The sequence below is a fragment of the Cavia porcellus genome, unplaced genomic scaffold, assembly GCF_034190915.1.
Source record: "Cavia porcellus strain 051 isolate PalLab524CR breed Dunkin Hartley unplaced genomic scaffold, mCavPor4.1 scaffold_6, whole genome shotgun sequence".
In the NCBI taxonomy this organism is placed as follows: Eukaryota; Metazoa; Chordata; class Mammalia; order Rodentia; family Caviidae; genus Cavia; species Cavia porcellus.
The window spans coordinates 85111550-85118069 of record NW_026947489.1 but is presented as its reverse complement, the minus strand read 5'-3'; positions in this window follow the sequence as shown (position 1 = coordinate 85118069).

Below are 6520 nucleotides of genomic sequence, written 5' to 3'. Positions count from 1 at the left end.
ACTATAATATATACTGGGTATTCAAATGGGACCTGAGTGAATAAATGATTTAGAGAAGACTGAATAAACGATAGCAAATCCTGAATACTAAACGTGCAGATGACAAGCTTATCCTCCATTGATTCAAGCCAAATTATTCCTGTAGGTCAGCATTTTGAGGGAGTGCTCTAGATTTCCTAGGTTCCTCTTGGTCTTTCCTTCACACCTTGGGTTCACTGGAGAGTACTGTACTACAGTGTTACAGAAATGGTGCAGATTTGACTGGTCCAGCTAAGTCAGGATTTCAGGTGGAATTTAACGACAGAAGTAGCAGTGCCCTGAAGGTTCAATTTTTTCCACAGGCAAACTAGTGACACTCAACAATTCAAAGTTAATGATCACCTTGGAGCTTAGGAGTTCCAGCAGAAGGTCACTTCCCTTGAAAATGTTCCTGTTTCACAGTGAGAGTCTTGGCCTGGCTCCCTAGCAGAGATTCCTCCCCCATCCTCATCCATGATGTCTGCCCTTCATACCTCCTGCTTCCCAGCTGGATTTAGAGGAGACAGAGCAGGAAGAGACCGCTGGGTTCTCACATTTGTGGTAGCACCACCCAGCTGGCTCAGGGAATTAGATTTAAAAGCTTGGATGTATTTAATCACTTACCAGGCATTTTTTTTTTTTTTTAAAAGCCTGAATGCATCCTTGAGGCCAGGCAGCAGTGATTTCTGGAATGAATGAGACCATCTTGGTGTCAGCAGGCGAGGAGTTTATGGCCTAATTAGTGAAAGCTACAACCAGTCAGCTGCTGGAGAGCAATGAGCACACAGAAAGGACCAGCACGGGGAGCTGAACGGCCCCAGCTGAAGGTGAGGGCCAGGGAAGAAGCTACCAAGCTGGCTGGGAGAAGGTGGAGGAAGAAAACCATTCCAGACCAGAGATCTGTTGGCATAAAACCCCTCAGCAAAAGAGTGAGATCTGTAGAACAACGAAAGGCCACCATGGCTGGAACGAGGGCATGAGGAAAGCAATCTTTGTACTCTAGAACATAAAATTATACAGAGTAACAGGCTTCATTGTGATACTGTCAGACACACACACAGCATGCTTTGGGCTTATCCTTCCTCCTTCCTTACTCTTCCACTCTCTTCTCCCCAAGAAAAAGAGTCCTGTACTCATGTGTGACTGAAGAAATAGGCATGTAGACCGTGGGAAGTCCTGATCGCCATACAGGAGTTCTGGACTTGATACCAAGAGCACTAGGAAGCAGTGAAGAGTTTTAGGATGAGAACTGATTTGATAAGATTTAGTAACTCCTAACAGCTGCTCAATTTCTCCATGACTTCCCAGTATTTCTAAAGGCCCCTCCACTGTGGTCCTGGGGGACCACCAAAGTGTGTTAAGTTCTGTTACTTTGACTCTACCTCACTGTCAGGCAGCACATCGGATAGTTGATACTTACACTGAATTTCCCAAGTGAGCATCAGCTCCTGATGTTTAACTGGGAAGAATGAAAATGGAATAGGGCATCTGTCTTAGTCACTTTTTCGCCACTAGGACACAATACCCAACATCCACAATTTAAAGAGATGCTTATTTTGGCTCACAATGTTTATTTAGTTGGCTGGCTCCAAGGTGGGGTGACATGGCAGAGGGGTGTAGTGGAAGAAAAGCTGTGCGACCACAGCATCCAGGAAGCAGAAAAGAGAGAGAGGTGAGGAGAGGGAAGGGAGATGCATCCTCCCTGGTCACGCCCTGAATGACCCTCCTTGTCCATTCCAATCCTTCCTTTCAACAGGAAGTCAGTTATAGCATCCCACAGTTCAATTATTTTCCAGAAGCCCTGCCTATATGAGTACATGAGGTTTCAGGGGAATGTTTTGATGTAAGACATAAAAGCATCCAACGCCCCTCTGCCCCAGCTCACCTGGCCCATGCTGGGGTACAACATGCCTTCCACTGGGGCTGGGTCATTTAGTCCATCAAAACAGACTCATTCCCAGGGCTGGAAATGGAAGAGACAAAAAAAAAAAAAAATCATAAAAAATAAGTCTACTTTCTCCAAATTTTGTTTTGCTATATTCATGTCCACCTATAAGTGAGAAGACAGAAATATATTATTTACCTGGGTCACAGACTCCAGAACCAACCAGTGCAAATGGAAGGCTTTAGAGACATTATTAATTTTGCTAATATATATGTGAACAGGTTCGTGTGTCTACTTGGATGCACACAAAAGTGCTCCATTTCATGAGGTATAACAATGGCACAGTGACTAAGGGGCCTGCTATGTGGGTGACTTTTCAAGTTCTCTACTTGATGTTCCAAGTCTAGCACTGGTCACTTCTGTACAGAGAGACGGAATGAATTCTTCCACTAGGGAATTAACAGGATGCCGAGGATGTGGGATATGTGTCCAAATGTTTACAGTAAGGAGAAAGCATGTGTACCCCACCATATGGAAGGAAAACTTAATTTAGAAGCTGGTAGCAAACTGCTAATTATTCCACGGGATCTGCTGTCTGCTAACTCCGAGTGACTGAGTTTTATCAGAGTGCCTGTCTTCTAGCCCCACCTCCCCCAGTGTGGGGACGAAGTCATGGGACTAAAGTCTGGCCTGTGTTGTGTAAGTAATAAGTGTCACTTCCAGCTCAGGATACTAAAAGGAGAAGGTGTGACCTCATTCGGTCCTTGTCCCTTCCACTGTGTCTGGAAAATGAGACCTGGAGTAAACACCTTGGATTCAAAGATCAAAGCTAAGATTAAGGGATTGTAAATAGCTTTTCCCTCCTCGGTTTGTTTTAAGCCACCCACTTTGGTGACTGTTGGAGAAAGAAATACTCTTCTTTCTTATTGCGGGCATAGCATTTGCTTGTTTTTCAGTTTTTGTGACAGAGGGGGTTGAACCCAGGGTCATTACACGAAGCTACATCCCCAGCCCTTTTTAGTTTTTGTTTTTTTTAATTTTCTTATTTTATTTTAAAGAGAGTAAACATAACAAAACAGAACAAAGCAGATCAGAAGAAAACAATGGAAGTGACACAGATTTCAAAGCAAGACAACAGGCGATCAACAGTGGCTACCATAATGTCTCTTGTTTTCTTCCAAGTAGTTGTCTATATCTTCACACACAATGAATTCATACAACACAAAATAGTATTAAACTGATCAGGACAGAGTGATAAAGGCATTATAGGCCTTCAAAACCAGACAATAGGAAAATCAACAATAGCTGATAATGTCTCTTGTTCTCTTCAAAATAGCTGTCCATATCTTCATTGAAATACAAATACAATACAAGACAGTCTAAAATCCCTCTGAACAAAGAATAAAAGCATCACTGGATTTCACAGCATGATGATATGGAATCAGCAATGGATACCATAATGTGTCTTTTTCTTCAAACTAGCTGTTCATCACTCATAATATAATATAATCAATTCTTATAAACTGTTTAGAAGTTATATGCATGCATAAGCCTCTACATGTATACCTATCCTTTCTGTTTTGGAGGGAAAAACAAAACAAAACAAAACAAAGCAAAATGAATTACTAGAAAAACACAAAACAAAAAGACAAAAAACATTAACAAAGATGATATAGGCCTTCAAAATAAGGTGCTAGGAGTATAACTAGGGTTATTATTTTACATAATGATCTTCAAGAGTTCCTCAGATCACCAGACACTAACATGCCCAGTTGTTCCAATCCTATGAATGTTAACCGTTTTGTTCCAAGAACTTACAGAATTTCTAGCACAATCATCTTAGCTATCCTAAGTGTGTTTATACAATTCTGGATATTTTTTATTTTCCCTTCCCTTTTGCTTTTTCCTCTTTTTCCCTGAGATATTATTTTTCCCGCTTTGAGCAGATTCTTATCCTTTCACTGTATTTACTGAGGATTTTGTATGTTATGTACTCTTACTATTTCTTACACTAGGGACACAATACAGTATTTACACATTAGATTTATTTTGCTTATGAGTATGGTCTGAAGTTGCATCCATTTATTTATAAACGTCTCAATGTGATCCTTCTTTATAGTTGAGTAGTACTCCATTGCATAAAAAGGCCACATCTTTTTTATCCTTTACTCAGGTGATGGACACTTAGGTTGTTTCCAAGATCTGGCTATTACCAACTGTGCTGCTGTAAACATGGGTGCACATTTATCACTGTGATATGACTTTTTCAGTTTTTCTGGGAAAATACCCAGGATGGAAATAGCTGGGTCAACTGGGACTTCCAATCCCAGCTTTTTGAGAAATCTCCAGACTGACCTCCACAATGGTTGCACCAGTCTACACTCCCACCAACAGTGCAGGAGAGTTCCTTTTCCCCCACTACCAGCATTTGTTGTTGGTAGTTTTCTTGATCCTGGCCATTCTTTCTGGAGTGAGATGGAATCTGTAGGTGGCTTTAATTTGCATTTCTTTAATGATCAATGATGATGAACATTTTTTCATGTATTTATTTGCCTGCCATTTGTATTTCTTTATCTGAGAACTGTACTTTCAGCTCAGATGCCAATTTTTGGATTAAATCTTTGAATTTTGGGGATCTTATTTTTAAAAATTCTTTATATGTTCTAGATAGAAGTCCTTTGTCTGAGGGACAGTTGACTAAGATTTTTTCACAACGTGGGTTTTCTTTTCACTATGCTGGAGATTTCTTTTGACATGCAGAAACTCTTTAATAAGACACGATCCCAGTTATTGATTCTGGGAAGTATTCCCCATGTGGTTTGATTTTTGTTCATGAATTCTCTACCTACCCCTACATCTTCAAGGTTTCTACTTCCTTTGTCTTCCAGCAGATTTAGTGTTTCTGTTTTACTATTTAGATCTCTGATCCATTTTCACTTTATTTTGTACATGGTAACAGGCATGGGATTAGTTTTAGTTTTCGGCATATGGAGAGCCAGTTTATCCAGCACCATTTATTAAAGAGACATTTATTAAACAGTGAATATGTTTGAACCCTTTATGAAAGATAAGGTGGCTGAGTGTGCTTGCAGTTGTGGTTGTATCTTCTAATCTGTTCCATTGATCTTCAGGCCTGTTTTTATTCCAGAGACAGGGTCTTACTAAGTTGCCAAGGTGCCTGTGCTGTGATTGAATTTGTGATGTTCTTGCCTGGGTCTCTCAGGTTGCCAGCATTAAGGGCATGTGCCACCACTCCCAGCAGCATGAAAGTTACCAGCTTTGCCTGGTAATAGCCAGCTCCAACACCTCCTCCTGCTCTCCTGGCCTGTGCCTGCCACTTCATAAGTAGTCAACCATCTCTGATTTGTTCCATTTAATAAGTGGTTAACTATTAGTTATTAACTATTATTTATCAACACCCTCCAATTGTACGTAACTCTTGGTCTCCCATTGTTCTACCTCTGTACTCAGACTAGTCCTTTGTTTTATGAAAGAAACCTTCCCCAATTTTTATCGTGTCTGCCCAAATTCAAGGTTTAGTCTGAGTCTATTCTCTTTAAGGTATTCATTGATTTTAAATAAACCTAATGTGGGATAGTGCTGAATCAATGAATCCCAGCACCTTTAGATTAGAAGAGTTTTCACTTATAGAGGTGGTCTTTGCTTAACTGACTGAATCCCTCCAGGTCCTCCAGAGAAACAGAATCCACAAGGAGGCTAAGAAGTCATAAACTCTGGAGTCTTCAAGCCAGAAGAGTCCACGGTGCAGTTGTAGTCCCCAAATCAGGAGGCCAGAGACTCTAAAGGAGGCAGGATTTCATTTTCTCGGAGTCTAAAAGCCAGAGAAATCCAGTATCTCTCTCTTGCTTTCTACAACTCAGGCTTTTCCTTCTATCCAGGACTTCAGGTGGTTGGGTGAGGGTCTCTCACAGGAAGGAGAGCAACTACTTTACTCCATCTTCCAGTACAATGGTAACCTCATCTCCAAGCACTCTCTGACACACCCAGAATATTTGATCAAATGTTTGGGTACACCATGGTTAAGCTGACACATAAAACTATCTTTGACAGTTGCTGAGAATACTCTATATGCTAGGCACTAGACTGGCTGCTTTTCTTATAGCCTGGTCTTTGGTTAGATAGGGAATACATCTCCAGCTTACTCTTGAGAAATAAAATATATGGCTCAGAGAGGCTAAGTAACAAGCCCAAAGTAAGTCAGCCAGTTTAGCAATACTAGACTGGGAATTTCACATCCCAAGGTCTTCTTTTTCTATTGATTTTTCTGGGTCCTGATGCCACTTTCTGATATTGAGTTACCAACATTATGTGACTTCCTGCCTGCACTTCTCTGCATGAAAGGCACCTTCTCTCCCTTCCTAGGCTTATTTTGAAATCTTCTCCAAGTTCATAACTTTCTCAAGATAAACTGGCCTGCAGCTCATGAGGATGTACGTCCACAATGTGTTGTAAACTTAACCACTTCCCTCTCTGTTGCTCCCATATTAGCCTGCACTTTCTTGTTGCCCACTGGATGACTTGAAAAGCCTTTGAATGGGTCTCCATTGTTGCCTCCCTGTAATTATTCTTCTATGTACGTTCCATGTGCCAGTAAGA